We start from the raw sequence: 16,688 nt of genomic DNA on the forward strand, positions 1-16,688 counted from the left end.
GGAGCGGAGGCTCAGGCCGCGGGGGTCAAGGTTCTTAGCCAGAGTCACGTGGGTTACAGCAATGCCGGCAGCGAACTCCTGACCCCAGCAGAGGAGAGGTCAGCCCCCGAGCCAGGGGCCGGTCAGTGTCTGAGCAAACAGACACCAGAGGAAGTGGAGCTGGAAACGGGCCGACACAGACCACACTCTGCCCTGCAGGCCTCCCAGGACGTCCTGGCAGGACACGGGGACATGTGGCGGGTTGGGCTTCTGGTCAGCAGATCTGACCTCAAAGGGCGGCAGCTCCCTTTCTGGTCAGAGGCCCCAGGATCAGACCTGGGACCCGGGAGGGCAGGGGAGCAGGTGATCCCGAGTGCGTGTCCCACGCCAGGCTCTGGCCCTGCTGCTGGGCACCCCCTCTTCCTCCGGGAGACGCCAGCCCCTGCGGCGTGGGGGGCTCTGGGCAAAGCCTGGTCACATGGGTCAGCTGGTTTTGCATTTCGATCTTGACTCAGACCCACGTGGCAGCCAGCTCGGGGGTCCTGCAGCCAGGGACCACTGCTGTCTGTTACGAGAGAGCATGCCCGCCCCCATCCTCGTGAGTGGGGCCGGGGATCGAACGTGCAACCTCACGGGTACTAGTCAGCTTCATTAACCACCGAGTCGTGACGGGAAATCCCAGTACAGACCTTAATTTTAAAAATACCTTATTGGAGTTCCCGCTGTGGTACAGCAGGTTAAGGATCTGGCGTATTCTCTGCGGTGGCTCGGATGCCTGCTGAGACGCAGGTTCAGTCCCTGGTCTGGGAACTTCCTCTTGCCATGGGGTACGACTGTGAAAAGAAAAAAAAGACCTCATTGCTGAAAAATGCTAACCACCATCCGAGCCTTCAGCAAGTTGTAATCTTTCTGCAATAGTCACGCCAAAGACCATGGACCCACCTAATGAATATCACACTAATGAAAGTGTTTGAACTACTGTGAGAATTAACAAAATGTGACCCAGGAGTTCCCATCATGGCGCAGTGGTTAACGAATCTGACTAGGAACCATGAGGTTGCAGGTTCGATCCCTGGCCTTGCTCAGTGGGTTAAGGATCCGGTGTTGCCGTGAGCTGTGGTGTGGGTTGCAGATTCGGCTCAGATCCCGAGTTGCTGTGGGTGGTATAGGCCGGCGGCTACGGCTCCGATTCGACCCCCTAGCCTGGGAACCTCCATATGCTGCGAGTGCGGCCCTAAAAAAGGCAAAAAGACAAAAAAAAAAAGTGACCCAAAGATGTGAGGTGAGCAGATGTGGTTGGAAAATGGTGCCAGTAGACCCGCTCGACTCAGGGTTGCCACAAACGTCTGATGTGCTGTTGTCGCTGTTGAAGCCCGAAAAGCAGCACAAGGTGCGGCTGGGTTGTGTTTCTAAGATGACCCATGCGGTTGCAAGTAACCACGGGTCACTCTGGGTCTGCTGTATACTATTCCCCTGGGGACAACTACACGATCCCACGTGGCATCACCGGCAATGACCCGAGGGTCTGGAATATTCTTCTGTGCGTGTCCTGGTCTGCGTGTGGCTTCTCCAGGCCACCACCTCTCTCCTGTTTCCATTTTTCAACCAACTGGGCAGAGCCGGGGCTGCGGACAAGGAATGGGGGTGTGGGGCCTGGCGGAGCCCACCTGGGGACGACAGGTGTCCAGTCACTGAGTGCGCATCCCCTGAGGTTATCGATTGGTTGCTTTTTGTTGTTGTTGTTTCTCAGGGCTGTACCTGCGGCATATGGAGGTTCCCAGGCTAGGGCTCTAATTGGAGCTGTAGCCACCGGCCTACACCACAGCCACAGCAATGCCAGATTCGAGCCGTCTCTGTGACCTACACCACAGCTCATGGCAACACCAGATCCTTCACCCACGGAGCGAGGCCAGGGATCGAACCCTCAACCTCATGGCTCCTAGTCAGATTCGTTTCGGCTGCGCCACAACAGGGAACTCCTCGATCGGTTTCTTGACCAGCGTAGCTGTGTTCCCAAGACGGTGGACCCTTCCAGGCAGAGCAAACCTCTGCCTTGAGAGCCCTCCCTTTCCCGTCTCTCTGAGCGTAGGGTGAGGGTTAGGGTTAGGGTTAGGGTGGGGTCAGAGGGCACGAGCCGCAGTGGGGCTGGCGGAGGCCAGGCAGTCCACCTCCCTTGAGGCTGTGAAACGGGCCTGGGCGCTCAGAGGCCAAGGCCTGTTGCCTTCTCTCCTGCCGACTTGGGGAGGCGCCACTATTGCCTGTCAGCGCACTGCGGGTGGATGCTTTTGCAAAACACAGTGACAAGGAGCAAGATGAAACTGGAAGCAGAGAAGCAAAGTATACTCGCGGCTGTGCTCAGAGACGCGGGGCCACGGGTCACCCAGCTATCGGCGTCTTGATGTTGGGGTTCGTCTTGCTGGGGGGCAGGGACGTGCGCTGCTGCGGCTGCTCGGGGTGGGGCGCTGGGGAGGCGGTGCACGCAGGGCCTGGCCCGACGCACCCGACATCGGGAGCCAGATCCAGGCCACAGATGCCCCTGCTGGGGGCGTGTCATTTGGCGGGATGAGTTTTTGAAGTCGCACACTGGAGTGGGTAGAAGAGCCCCCCCCCCGCCCCGAATTCGTGTCGACTCAGAGGTCAGAGCGTGGTCTGACTGGGAACTAACTCTGCGGGGGTGGGGGGGGCGGTCCCAGGGGAACGGAGTGGGCGCTGACCCAATGCCCGGTGCTCTCCCAAGAGGAGGGGCATCTGGACACAGGAGAGGCCACGTGACAGCGCAGGCAGTGATGCAGCCACACCCCGGCAAACACCCGAGACCCCCAGCAGCACCAGGAGCCAGAGGAGGCAGGAAGGCCCCTCCCTGCAGCCGCTGGAGGGAGCGCAGCCCTGGACACCTCAGCCTCAGACCTCAGGCCCTGCAACGGGCAAAGGGTAGTTTCTCCTGTTTTTGGTTGGTTGGTTTGGTTTTTGTTTTTGCTTCTTAGGGCCACACCTGTGGCACACCTAGTTCCCAGACTAGGGGTCGAATCAGAGCTACAGCCGCGGGATCCGAGCCGCGTCTGCAACCTACACCACAGCACATGGCAACACCAGATCCTCAACCGACCGAGAGAGGCCAGGGATTGAACTCAAATCCTCATGGATACCAGCTGAGCTCCCGCTGAGCCTCGACGGGACTCCCAGTTCCTCCTGTTTGAAGCGTGCAGTTGTGGTACCCGCTACAGCAGCCCCGGGAGGCCGACACACAAACGCTCGGCTGTCAGGGGATGCCACGTCCACGGAGGCGGGAGCTGCCACATCTCCCGGGCTCATCAGGAGCCCTTCTTGCCGCAGTCACCACTCACTGGAGCTGATGGGGGGTGGCTGCCACCTACTGGGGAGCCCATCCTGTCCCCAAAGTGCCCCCCAAACACCCGGCCACTCCAGCACGCTGCCTGGCAGGCGTGGCACAGGGCCTGCCACCGTCTCTCGGCCAATATTATCCCTGGAAAGAGGGGTTGGGGGCCGCACCCGGGGTTTGGCCTCTCACTGCCCGGGCCTTGCAGTGACGCTGTTCCCCAGGCCAGCCTCCTGGCACTGAAGGAAAACTCTGGAAGAACACGCCACCAGACTCCTCTCATGCCTGATGGGTGTCCTATGATTTCCAGCAAAACCACATTCCTACAGACCCATCAGGCAGCCTGGAATTAAAGACCGATGATGGCAGGTGGTGTCCCTGGGACTCCTCGTACTGTGGCAGGGAGGTGCCTGGAGACCCCACTCGGAACAGGCCCCCAGGACCCAGTATCCCACTGCTGGGAACCCAGCGGAAACCAGTGATGCCCAGAACATGTGGGTGCAGGAAGGCCGGGCGTCGTCTTCGTCCTCCAGTCTTACTCAGAAATGGGGACCGCCCCCATGTCCCCCCACCCCCCAAGGAGGAAACACCTGGCGTCTGTCATCAGCCACACAGTCCCGGGAGGAAAGAACCAACCACCGCTGCCCAGGGCTGCACGAGGACGTGGCGCTGAGCGACGGCGCGCCTGCACGTCTGAAGGTCAAGAACAGGAGAACGGGGTCCGGCAGAGGTCAGAGGTCAGAAGAGTGGGTATCCCAGGGTGGAGACGGGGAGGGGAAGGGGGCACCGAGCGGGAGCTCTTGACGTCGCCCCACACGGACGGTGGTTACACGGTGTGGACTCGTGAAGACGCGTGAGCAGGACCCCGAGGATTCTGCCCCTCTCATGGGATGCAGGCCACCCCTGATGTCCAAGGGCTCGTACGCATCCTTCTAGGAGCCTGCTTCTGCCTGGAGGGCCGCGGGCGTGGAGCTGGGAGCACAGTCCAGGACCCGCCGGGGGCCCGCCGGTCTTACCCCCATTCTCCCTGGGAGCCTCAGGTGAACAAGCTGGCCTCAGGCTGACGGAGACCTGGTGGCCTCGCGGCTGAGACCCCACCCAGGTCCTCACCTCTGAGACGCCTGCAAAACTGGAGAGACGGGAAACTCCACTTATGAGGCCACGCCGAGCACTTATCCAGGGCCAGTCGGGCGGTGGTGACCGGCCTGCACACACAGGGCCACCTGACACCTGCACGAAGCCCAAGAAGAGGGGGTGGGCGGGGAGGGGCCAGTGACACGAACACGGCACAGGTGAAGCTTCGTCTGCCATAGAACAGCCTGGGGGTCTCCCTGCGTTAGCCGTCGCAGTGTGGTGTCCGGATCCAGACCCCCAGAGCTAGGGCCACGCTGCCCCGGCCGAGCGCCTTCCAGGAGCGGGGCGAGGCCGGCCCAGGCTCATCTTCCCCGCAGGGGACGCCTTTCTAGATCAGAGCTTTCCGAGCAGCCTGGCTCCTTGGTGGTCAGGCGTGGCCTGGTCGTGCCGGACTGGTCATCAGCTCTGGGTTCAGTCACCTGCCACGTCTCGCTGTCCCCCAGGAGCCGTCGCTGGTGGAAGTGCCGTTCCCGCCACTGCGGGACAGGCGAGGGTAAGGCGTCCTGGGGGTCAGGACGGCCACAGCCAGAGCTGGATCCCAGGGAGGAGCTGGGAAGGGCCCCGGAGGCAGCGAGGCCCCCGGGTCGGCTCTCCCTGGTCGTCGCCTCCAACCCCTGCTGCCGAGGGCAGACTCAGCCACGCTGCAGGATGGCCAGCGCCCGCCACCCTGTGCTTCCCGCTCAGGAAAAAAACCCTCTGTCCCAGAACGGGCTGTGTTTTCTTAGAATCCACTGGAATTTTTTAGCCCCAAGTTTAGACTTAGCCTCAAGAGGCACGAAAACCACAGGAGAAGACCAGTGGGTAAATCGAACTCCACACACACCCCTAACAGCCCCGCCTGCCTTCTGAGTGCGTCCCAACAGGAAAATCCCAAAACTCCTTTCTCAAAGTAAAAAAAGAAAGCATAAGCTTTTGAAGATGAGTTTTACATGTACACGGTCTTGAAACTGAAACAACAAATGAACAGAATTTGTTCCTGATTCTAAAAGAAACACGTTCCCCTGAGCCCCTGGTGGGTCCAGGGCAGTGACTGGTGGGCGGGAACCAGGATGCTCGGGGCAGAGGGGCCTGGGGGCTTGAGAGCCACGGGCGCAATGGGGCGGAGGGGGCGGGGGAGGGGGTCTGCACGTCGCCTCCACCTGCCCTCCCTGTGCAGTTTGAGGCCTGACCCCTGGGTCACAAGGCCACCCCAGTTTCCTCTGCAAACAAGTGCCCTCCCCGGCAGCCAGCTTACCGCGCCCAGGCCCTGCTGCCCCCTCACACCCTTCTCTCCATTCCCGGGGTTTGGTGGGTTCCCAGGTCGTCGAAGGCATTCATGGACCCACTTCTCAGACGGGGACACAGAGGAGCAGATGAGGCTCTTGCTGAATCCCAGGTCATGCAGCAATGTCGGGGCCCCCTCTGCGCCCACCTCCTACGACCCCCCAAGTCCCTCCCACACCCACCTCTACAACGCCCCCCCCCGCCCCACCCCCGTGTCCCCGTCCCTGGCTCCCTGGCCGTCCTCACACCCACCCCCCGGCAGTCCGGAACAAGCTTCTGAGTGAAGACCCGTGTTTAAAGAAGAAATGGTCCTTGGACCGCCTGGGTCCCTTTAAGAGCCTGAATCGGGAGAGGAGAGGAACCCCTGCGGAGACAGATGACGGGTCTGGTCGAGGTTTGTGTTCTGCGGCTACACCCTCGTCTCCTCTCCTGGGCCCTGGGCGCCCGGCTGCATGCAGCCCGGGTCCCCTGCGCACACAAGGCAGGGGAGGGGGCACTAGCCACGCCCGAGGTGAAGGTCACGGCCGTGCCTCCCCTTCACCAAGCGACCCGTGGGCACCCAGGCCAGGCCCGGCCTGTGACCGAGCATTTCCCAGGCCCATGGCAGCAGGAGCAGCGGGGGCACAACCGCCCAGACCCCTGTGTGCTCGCGGAAAGGCGCGTGACCCTCCCCCCAGGCTTTCCTGCAAGTGGAGAGCCAGCTAGTGTGGGGAGGGGTCTTCGCTTTAGAAAACACGGAGCTGGGAGTTTCCCTCGTGGCTCAGTGCTAATGAACCCGACTGGTAACCGGACTGGGGTTCAAACCCTGGTGGGTTAAGGATCTACTGTTGCCTTGAGCTGTGGTGTAGGTGGCAGACGCGGTTCGGATCCGGCGTTGCTGTGGCTGTGGTGGAGGCCGGCAGCGGCAGCTCCCATTCAACCCCTAGCCTGGGAGCCTCCATGTGCCGCAGGTGCAGCCCTTAAAAAAAAGAAAGACCAGAAAAAAAAGAAACACAGGCTCCTTTTAGGGGAGCCTCACTTGAGGAATGAATGTGAGTGCGGGGCTCCCCGCGGTGTCCGAGGAGCCGCCCTGCCTCACAGCCACCCCTGGGGTCCGCAGGCCCCAAGAGCCTCTGTCCCTGCAGCTAGAGCCCCCTGCATGCGAGGACACCGGGGCTCCACAGGGGCTCCAGTTGCCCCGCCGGCGTCCCACATTGCCGCTCGTGATCACGGGCGGTCTAGGGGAGCCCCACCAGCTTTCAGACGTCACACCCCCAGTTCTGCCCAGCTGTGTGGCCTCGAGCACGTGGCCATGCCTCTGTGCTCTCTGTGAAACGGGCAGAGGGAAGCCAGCTCTGGTTAAAGCGTCAGCAGTGAAATCTCGAAGCCAAGGGGATGCCTGAGAAGGGGGCGGACGGAGGTAGAGACGCGGCCCAGTCGTCTCCTCGCAGGAGTTTAGACCGACCGGCCAGGGCCCGGCTCAGCGTGACCCCTCCTCCATCTCAGCATGACCCCTGCTCTGTCCCAGCACGACCCCCTCCTCGGCGACGGGAACTCCTCCCCACCCTGCCCCCCACCCCATCTGACTGGGGCCGCTTTGCATCGCACACCCCTCTTCCTCTTGTCCTCATGTCACCTGGCAGGGTGACCGCAGGAGAAGTGGAGCACACAGGACAGGGCGTGATGAGAACATTGAGGAGGTGAGGGCCAGGCCCGGAGGGTGGAGAAGCAGGGCAGGAAAAGGGGGGGGGCAGGGAGTGGAGGGAGCAGCCAGCGGAGGTGACCCTGGACCTTGGCACTGTGCTCCCCGCAGGGCCCAGGCTCTCAAGACAGCGGATGGCAGCCCTAGAGCAGCCCGCGGGGTCTCCTGCTGACCGGCCCCTCAGAGCAGGGGGACTCTGCCCGGAGCCCTGGGAAGGGTGGTCCGGGACCCTCCGCCACAAGCCTCCTCTCTGGGGCCCAGATCCGGAAGCCAGTGCCGAGTGGAGGGTCTCGGGGGCAGTGGGCAGAGAGACCCCGCACTCAGCCCCTCGAGGGGCCTCACAAGACTGCAGAGGAATGAGCCCCGCCTCCGGGATGGGGCGTGGGGGGCTTCCCGTCCGCCCAGAGCACGCCCCACCCCCCATGATCTCCCTCTCTTCCCAGGGAGCATCCTCTGGTGGCACTGGGACTGGGGTGAGGAGGCGAAGGACCGTGTGGAAAGGGCCTGGAGCTTGAGCCTGTGAACTAGGCGGGCTGACCAGGGAGGGTGTAGGGGCTGGACCCAGATCCGCGAGCCCTCCGAGTGCAGCCGCCAGGGTAGGCGGGGTTGATGCCGATGGGGCAGTTCAGGAAGCCGGCCTGGCTGCAGCGCCACAGGACGGATGCAATTTGCTGTCTTCTTCTTTTTGCAGCAGAAATTGGAAGATGGAAATTGATGGGGCGGGAAAACCAAGGTTCGCTGAGCGTTCAAGGGCCAGCTGGACCCTGCGCTGGACTCTGGGCTGGGGTCACTCCAAGCCCCCTAAGAGGGGTTCCACCGCTGGGCCCATTTTAAAGATGAGCCACGGAGAGGTTGAGTCATTTGCTCCAAGGTCACAGAGACACTGTGGAAGAAGCTGGAGGGCGGGACAGGGGGAGTACCCCCCCCCAGAGGTGGGGCTGAGACCCCCAGGTGGCTGCTCCTAGGTGAGGCTGGGGTCCCCAGAGTCGAGGTGCTTGGGAGCTGTGCTCTGGACCAGCCAACAGCTTGGGGCACACGGGACAGGGCCAGCCCCACCCCCTGCCGTGGTTGGGAGGCTCTCAAGTTGGAGGGGGGCCCACCACCCCTCAGGGAGCCTTGGAGCAGGAACAGCTGCGCCACCCCTGCCCTGAGGCCGGCCCAGCCCGCACTCAGTCACCCCGGACGAGGAGCAAAGCCAGGGGAACCTTCTGACTTGGCTCCTGCCGATTCCATGGGCCCGCCCTCCCTTCCCAAGTTCCAAGCCCAGAGCAGATCACACGCCCCCGCATGACGGGAGAGGGCACACATGGAGAGGGAGCCGAGAGGCTCTGGGGACAGCAGGGGGCACACGGGCCTCCCCAGGGGCCTGGACCGACCTGATCTTGTCTTCAGGTCATTGCAACCGAATTCCCTGGATTTTTGCTGTCCTCTGCTTCCCACAGGGCACTGCTCACAGGTGGGCAGGGGTCCAGCTCCTGCAGCCACTGCCCTCCCCTCCACCTGGCCACCCCTCCCACTGCCGGGCAGCAGGAGAAGGAAGAGGTGGCAGCCCCAGCCAGGGGCATGTCACCACAGGGCCTCCTCCCAAAGATAGGTGGTCACTCCCAGAAGCAGCCACCTGCGCACGATGGCAGCTGAGACCCTGGGCGGGGCAGATGGGCAGCGACAGACTGTGGTGCTGGGTGGGTCCCCACCTGGGCGGGTCTCCACCCTCTGTTGTGCCCACGGCAACTTTTTTTTTAATTAAAATATAGTTGATTTACAATGTTGTGCCAATTTCTGGTGTACAGCAAAATGACTCAGTCATACATATATATACACGCACCTTCTTTTTTTAATATTATCTTCCATCATGGTCTATCCCAGCAGATTGGATCTAGTTCCCTGTCCTGAGCAGTAGGACCTTTTTGGAGAGGGTGTGGAGAAAAGGGAACCCTCCTACACTGCTGGCGGGAATATAAATGGACACAACCACTGTGGAAAACAGTGTGGAGGTTCCTCAAAAACCTAAAAAGAGAGCTACCATATATATGATCCAGCAATCCCACTCCTGGGCATATATCCAGACAAAACTCGAATTCGAAAAGATACATGCACCCCCTACCTATGTTCACTGCAGCCCTATTCACAGCAGCCAAGACATGGAAACCACCTCCATGCCCGTCGACAGACGCATGGATTCAGAGGACATGGTGCATATGCATAATGGAATACTACTCAGCCATCAAAAAGAAAGACATGGTGCCATTTGTGGCAACAAAGACGCAGCTAGAAACTCTCGTAGTAACTGAAGTAAGTCAGAAAGAGAAAGATAAATACCACATGGTATCAGTTACACGTGGAACTTAAAATATGGCACAAATGAACCACTGTGACCTCTATGTCATTGCAAGTGCGGCTGTGCCCTCATCAGAAGTCCTGCCTTCAGCTGAAGCGCAAGTAGCAAGTGGAATGGGCTAGACACCAGAAAGCCCTGGTCCGGCCACAACCCTCCGCGGCTCTGCTCTGGGCCGCCAGCCAGCCCAGCCTCTGCTCCCCAGTGTGGGCAGAGCCAGAGGACACAGAGTCAAACAGCCGCAGGCCGGCTGGGAAGAGGCCAGGAAAGACCCTCCCTCCTGCCACCTGGGGGTGAGGAGACAGAGATTCAGGGAGGAGTGAGCTGCAGCCTCGGCTCTGCACTGTGTCCACTTCCCGGGGCTCCTCGGACAGGCGTCACTTCCTTCCTCTGACCAGCAGTCACCAAGACGCCATCCTCCCAGGATCCAGGGAACCACCTGCCACACGCATGCACATGCCACGCACACTCATGCCACATGCATGCAACACACGTGCAATTCACTCCCCCAAGACACACGTGCTCACACATCACACAAACACACACCAGCCGGCACGCACTCGGGCAAGGCACACCAGCATGATGAGAACTGTGTGGCATTCTTACAGGTTGTCCTGCTGGGGCCTCAGACGAAGGCCACCTGCGGGGTCAGAGCTGACTAACCCAACTGACCCCATGGGGGGAGCTCTTTTTGCAGCTGCCTCTGGAGGAAACGCAGGTCCCGGAGAAGCCACAGACCCTGGAGAAGCCACAGACCCTGGAGAAGCCGCAGACCCTGGAGAAGCCGCAGGTCCTGGAGAAGCCGCAGACCCTGGAGAAGCCGCAGGCCCTGGAGAAGCTTCTGGCTCTGGAGAAGCTGCTGGCTTGCGCAGTTTCCTCATCTGCCCTGGGAGACCGAGGCCTCTTTGGATCCTGAGAAGTGAACCATCCCAGACACAAGGCCACCACCCGAGGAAAATCCGGACTGGCTGGTACAGATTCAAGTGCAAAAGAAGAAAAACAGTGAAGCAGCCCGGATGGGGTCGCCTCCTTGCCTGGCTCTGGACTCTCACACGCTGTGTCATTTAAAAGGTATCAGGCTGGCTACACACGTATGATTCCAAATCCATGACCCTCTGGAAAAGGCAAGAGAGTAGAAAGATCGGTTTGCCAGGACCTGGTGGGGGGACAAATGTGCGGGGCCCAGGGGGGTTTTCAGGCAGAGAAGGTTCTGTGTGAGTATGTCCTGGGCACGTATGTCAACCTACATTTGTCAGCCTGCAGAAATCCGCCCCGAGGCGTGAACCCCGATGTCGACTGTGGAGCTGAGTTGGGCACAACGCACCCAACGTGGTAACGGGGCCGGGGAGTCTGTGCTCAGCAGTTTCTCTGGATGGGAAAACTGCTCTTTAAAAAACTGTTTATGAGAGGTCCCGGGGGGCTCAGCAGGGGGAGGGTTGGCGTCGTCACCGCCGTGGCTCGGGCTGAGGCTACTGCGCTGGTTCGATCCCTAGCCTGGGATTTCTGCTCCCGCTGGGCGTGGCCAAAAAATACACGGTCTGCGGCTGTAAAGAGGAGACTCGGGCTGAGACGTGGCCGTTTCGAACACGTCCAGCCTGGGTGGGTCACCCGCAGTCTCGCTGAGGCCCCTGTGCCCCGGCAGACACGGCCCACATGGGCCACCTCGGGACACCCTGGGGGGCCTGGGCAGCCTGCCCGGCGAGGCCTATGACCTCGGGTATGTGCTGACAAATCGCTTAGCTTCGCGGTGCCAGGCACATGACCAGTGGGAGCGGGGATGACAGCAGGTGCCTGCCTCTGCAGCGCCGTGCTGGGGGCACCCCTGGGGTGCCTCCTCCAGGGCGTCACTAGCCAGGGAGGACTGTGAGCGCTGCGGCAGGGGCGCTGGGCCCACCCCGCCTGCCCCTGGAGCTGGGTGCCCGTGGCATCTGTGACCGTGGCCCTGAGGCCAGTGTCGCCTCCCCGCAGCAGCCTCAGGGCCTGGAGCCAGCGGGGCGGTGGCAACACTCCGCTCTTGACAACAGCTACTGGGAGCAGCAGCCCCTCTTTCTCTTCCGAGGCCCATTTTTCTGAGCAAGTGCATTCTGCTGGGCACACGCATACCTAACCTTTCCCCAGCTTTTCTCCACCCAGCGGAGGGGCCTTGCTAAACCCTCTGGGGGCTGTTTCTCCATCTGGCCAGCGCGGTGGGAGGCGGGACCTTGCACGATGGGGGCGGGGTGGGTGGGGGGATTACCTCGAGGGTCTCAGGCTCGGCTTTGCCCCTCCTGGATCCCCAGCGGGGGACACAGACGCCTCCTCTACCCTGGAATCGTTTTCCTGGATGCCCTGGAGCAGCCCAGCCCCCGCTGCACACAGCCTGAGGCCCGGGGAGGGAAGGGCTTGCCTGAGGTCCTGCTGGCGCCGCGGGCCGAGAGGGGGCTGTGCCACCTGCTGTCCTTGAGGGGCCCGCCTCCTCATGACCCAGCTTCTGCGGCTCCTGGTAACCGATGCAGCTCATCTCTTATCTCAGCCCGTTTTTGAAAAAGACAAATAAATTACAACCTGGTGTGGATAGGGATCAGTTCATAATACACACGAATGTCGCACCGGCGTGTGGTACATCGGAAACGAGCACACCTCAGTGAGATCCCAACAGAAAATGTTGGAGACGCGTAACGGGCAAAGGCGGCGAGGGTCGGAGGAGGAGCTGAGGGGCACTTGTCAGAGGGCCCGAATCCCCTGCTCAAGCCTGCGCCAGAGAGCACCCAGCCTCACGGGTTCCTGGTGGGAACTGGCCGGCGTGGGCGCCATCACCACGTTGGAATCTGGGTACGCCTCTGGTTACTGGAGGCTGGGGACAGAGGGACAGGTAAACGCCACTCTGGGGGTGGGACCAGCAAACCCACAGCACAGGTCACTCTACTGGCCCAACAACTGACCGGATGTCTTCGATCAGTGAGTAAATTGGGGAGGGGGAGGGGAGGGAGGACATGGTGGGGGAGGGGAGGGGGAGGGGAGGGGAGGCTAAATGTTCCAAAGAGCCTTCAGTGTCCTACCAAGCTGTGGCCCTGGTCCAAAGAAACCAACTCTAAAAAGTGGGTTTCTGTGCAGCTACCGAGTGAAGCAATTTTCTGATGAACTGAGGTCCAGGAAGAGAAGGGCTGAGGGAGGCTGGGTGATTACCCCCCAATCCCGGCCCTGATCCTCTTCGGTCCAGTGTTCTTTGAAAAGAATCATAACAAATGGTTTACAACCTACGACCCCAAATTAACAACAGCCAAAGCCTGTCCTCCTGGGAGACTCAACTCTCTGCAGCCCCCCAGCCCTAAACCAGGGTCAAAACAACGACCCAGGAACCCAGGAGGAGAACCTGCTGACTCGGCCATGAGACTTGCTTTCTATCTCGTCTTTCCAAAGTGGTGAAAATGCCTCTATTTTATACCGTATATAACATTTTAGTACGCTGGCCCACGGCACATGCAAAAATAAAGGCAGACGCATATAACGGGAGAGCGTTCAAATTCGCTTTGTTGTTAAGGAGTGGGGAGTCGCTGTTTTAGTTCCTGCTGCTACGAAAACCTGCTACAGGCTGGGGGCTTGCTTGTTTATTATTTATTTAATGTTCAGGGCCACACCCACAGCAGATGGACGTGCCCAGGCTAGGGGTTGAATCAGAGCTGCAGCTGCCAGCCTGCACCACAGCCACAGCAACGCCAGATCCTTAACCCTCTGAGCGAGGCCAGGGATCGAACCCGCGTCCTCATGGATAGTAGGCGGGCTCTTAACCTGCCGAGCCTCAACAGGAGCTCTCCGGGTGGGGGCTTAGACAATGAACACTGATGTCTCGCAGTCTGGAGTCTGGAGTCCAAGATCAAGGCCATGGCAGATCTGGCATCTTCTTGGGTCCTCCTGTGGCCAAGAGAGGCAAGCGCTCCATGAAGCATCTTTAAAGGGCACGGGTCCCCTTCATGGGGGCCCCGCCCTCCCGACTTAATCACCCCAAAATTCCCCCTCCTGACGCCACCCCCCCCCCCGGGGGCGGGTGGAGATTTCAGCACAAGAGTGAGGGGAGCACAAACCTTCAGTCCAGAACAATCACCAACCCTGGAGACCACCCTCTGGAGAGCGCGTGGGGCCCGACTGGCACCAAATGCTGTCCCTCACTGGCCAAGGCCGTCCTGCCTGGTGAGCTCCCGCCCCACGCAGCCTGGGCCACGGCTGAGCAGCTGTGTCGTGCCCGTATCCCAGTCGGACCCTCTGCCACCGCCGCCACCCTGGTGTTCGCCACAAGTCAGTCTTCCTGGGGCTGCTGGTGCCCCTGGGGCCCAGATGCCGTGTCCCCAGAGGGGCAGAAACGCCAGGCTGCATTTCCAGTCACATCTTTGAGAACTCCCCCAACAGCGAGCGGGGACGGAAGCCGCGGACACCCTCCCCCGACCCCAAGAGGATTCCCCAGGGGCGACAGAGTGGCCCCAACAAAGTCGTCCCAACCTGCGCCCCCGCCACCCGCAGACCCTGTCCTCCCCGCCGGCCGCAGGCAATGGGGACATTTCTGCAAACAAGCTCCCTCAGCCGCGCGGGCCTCCTCCACGTTCTCAGGACTAAACACTACAAACATTCCAGGAACGCCAGGACTCACAGACATCACTCAAGGGCACTTTCTTTGATGTCATCAGCTCGCAAATCGCAAAGTCCACGCATGTTCAGTCTTTGGACATGGCCAAACTCTGGAGGAGCGCGGATGGGTCGGTTCCGTCGTTCCCACGCTGGGAGGAGGTGAGCCCGGGGGTGGAAGCGCAGCCGCGTTTGTATTCAACGCGCAGGCTGGGGCCCCCTCCCCAACATGGTGAGACCCTGCATCGACTTTCCATCCAGTTCCAGGGTTGAGGTTTGGGATAATTTAATTCATTTCTGGCAAGAGCACAGGGCTACACGTTAGAGAAACCCAGAGAAACAGCTCCTCCTCTGACGCTGGAAGCAAAGCAAACACAGCCGCACCTCATGGGGACGCTGCCAACAGCGGGCCAGCCTGGCAAGGGGGCGTCAGGCCGGCTCAGAACAGGAATGCAGCCCGTAGGCTTCAAGTCCTGTTGAAAATGTCCTTAAATCTGCTGGTTCCACTCCTGGCTCAGGAAGAAAACTGGAGGCCGCTGACACTTTGGGGGTCCAGAACATTCCAGAATGCTGGTCTCACTGCTCAGGGCCGGCAACACACCACGCGGACCACATCCTGACCTCGGGACAGCCCGGAAAAGTAACTGGCCCTTTCTTCCTAAATCCCTTGCATTAAAAAAATAATAATACTAAAATTAAGACTTCTAGGGCCCTCCCTCTTCACTCTCAAAACACACCCTGAATTCAGGGCTGAACCCCCGGCTTGCAGGCCTGGGGAGCCCCCTTCGCCTGAACATGGCAAGTGGAGCAGGTGGCTGAGGTCTGCACCCCCGCCTGCGGGAATGGAGAGAGGGGCTGAGCTCCGGGGGCCCCCGGCCCGGCATCAGCTCGTGTGCACATGCACATCTCATGCACACACACCCCTCACATGCACACACACACACACACCCCCATCACACCCCCATTCACACACACACTCATCCGCTCATGCCCTAGGTCCCCCAGCCTGCCTGAGACCCGCAAACCCATCTCTAGGCACCTGCACCCCTGTTCCCACCATTAGTGACAGATGATGAGCCTACAGCTCCAAAGACCCCCCCTCAGCCCACGTGGCTCTGCACCCCAAGCCACACCCACCTCCCACCCAGCCCAGCCCCTCACGTTGCCTGCACCTCCTGAGACAAGTGGGCACGGGCGTCACCAGCAGCCACAGAGGCTTCCCGTTAGCAGGCCCCGCCTCCTGCTTCCCTGGACCCTCCTGTGGGGTCTTCCCGCCCCTCCCGCCACAGGGCTCAGGGCCGGGGGGGCTTTCCCGGCCATCACTGCCCCAGCCACGACCCCGCCCTCCTCCCCAAGCCCCCACGCTGAAGCCTCCCTCCACAGACCACACGCCTCCCGGTGACGCCCCACCGATCCTGGGCACCCACCCACCCCTAAGGCCTGGCACCTGCTCCTATCTCTGGCCAACCAGCGCCTTCCGGAGCCCAGGCCCACGTTCCTTCCACGGGCCCCTCTCCCTGCCGTCCCGCCCGCCCCCCCATTTCCCAGCAGAGACAGGTCAGGAAGGCCTTGGGGGTGGACGGAAAAAGTGGCCCCAGTGCAGACGGCTTTCGGGAAAGCTGGCTGTTTAGGTGACATTTCTTCTTTGTACACATGAGCAATCCGTTCTGAAGCGTCCGAAGTGCTGCAGACAGCAGAGTCCGGCGTCACCGCCGCAGCAGCCACGCCAGGCCCCACGCCCCTCTCTCCCGACCCTTCACTTGCAAACGGGGAAAGCGGCTGGGACGGCGGGGCCTTCGCGCCACCGCGGCCTGAAACCCAGCTCGTGCCGCCGGTTCCACGTCCCCCTATGACACCGGGCACCTGCGGATCCCAGGGGACAGAGCTGAGCACACCCCTGCTGCACTTTGTTCTCAACGTGGGTTTTTTTCCCGTAAGAAAGTAAAGGAAACAGGCTTTCCTCCCATTGTGCTGGCTGTTGGTGTTCCTCCGAATTTTGCTCTGCCAAGAGGAAAGTTCGAGGCTTCGCCCCAGATCAAGGCCCCCCAGGCTCAGGGGCTTCCCACGGGTGTCACGGCCTCACCACCGACTGGAGAACGTGAGCTCTGGTGGGGGAGGGACCTGCGCGGCTCAGCCAGGACCGCTCCGCCCTCCGCGAGCAGCAGAGCATGCTCTGGTGACATCCTGCTGTGCCACAGCCATGCCACCCCCGCCCCCGCCACAGCCTTGCCTGGCCTGCCACCCCCAGGTCCAGCTCCGGGACCCTCTTCTGCAGCCCACCGGCCACGCCAGCCATGAACCACCCTCCTCCCTGTAGAGGGGTCAGATCTGCTGCCCAGTCCTTCTTGGAGGCTGTCAGCATT

At 61.1% G+C, this 16,688-nt stretch overlaps 1 long non-coding RNA gene across 1 annotated transcript; it reads right to left on the reverse strand.

The window, feature by feature from the left end:
• Positions 1–13,308: 13,308 nt before the first annotated feature.
• LOC146397917 (uncharacterized) lies at positions 13,309–14,207 on the reverse strand. The gene is made up of 2 exons (XR_014825248.1): positions 13,791–14,207; positions 13,309–13,620 (listed from the first exon to the last, which is right to left on the reverse strand). It is a non-coding gene; the product is annotated as an uncharacterized LOC146397917 (long non-coding RNA).
• Between the last annotated feature and the right edge of the window lie 2,481 nt (positions 14,208–16,688).

Source organism: Sus scrofa, chromosome 13 (assembly GCF_054392235.1).
Source record: "Sus scrofa isolate SSC_HxYL_T2T_F1_AM1 chromosome 13, Sscrofa_HxYL_maternal_Yorkshire_Landrace_v2.0, whole genome shotgun sequence".
In the NCBI taxonomy this organism is placed as follows: domain Eukaryota; kingdom Metazoa; phylum Chordata; class Mammalia; order Artiodactyla; family Suidae; genus Sus; species Sus scrofa.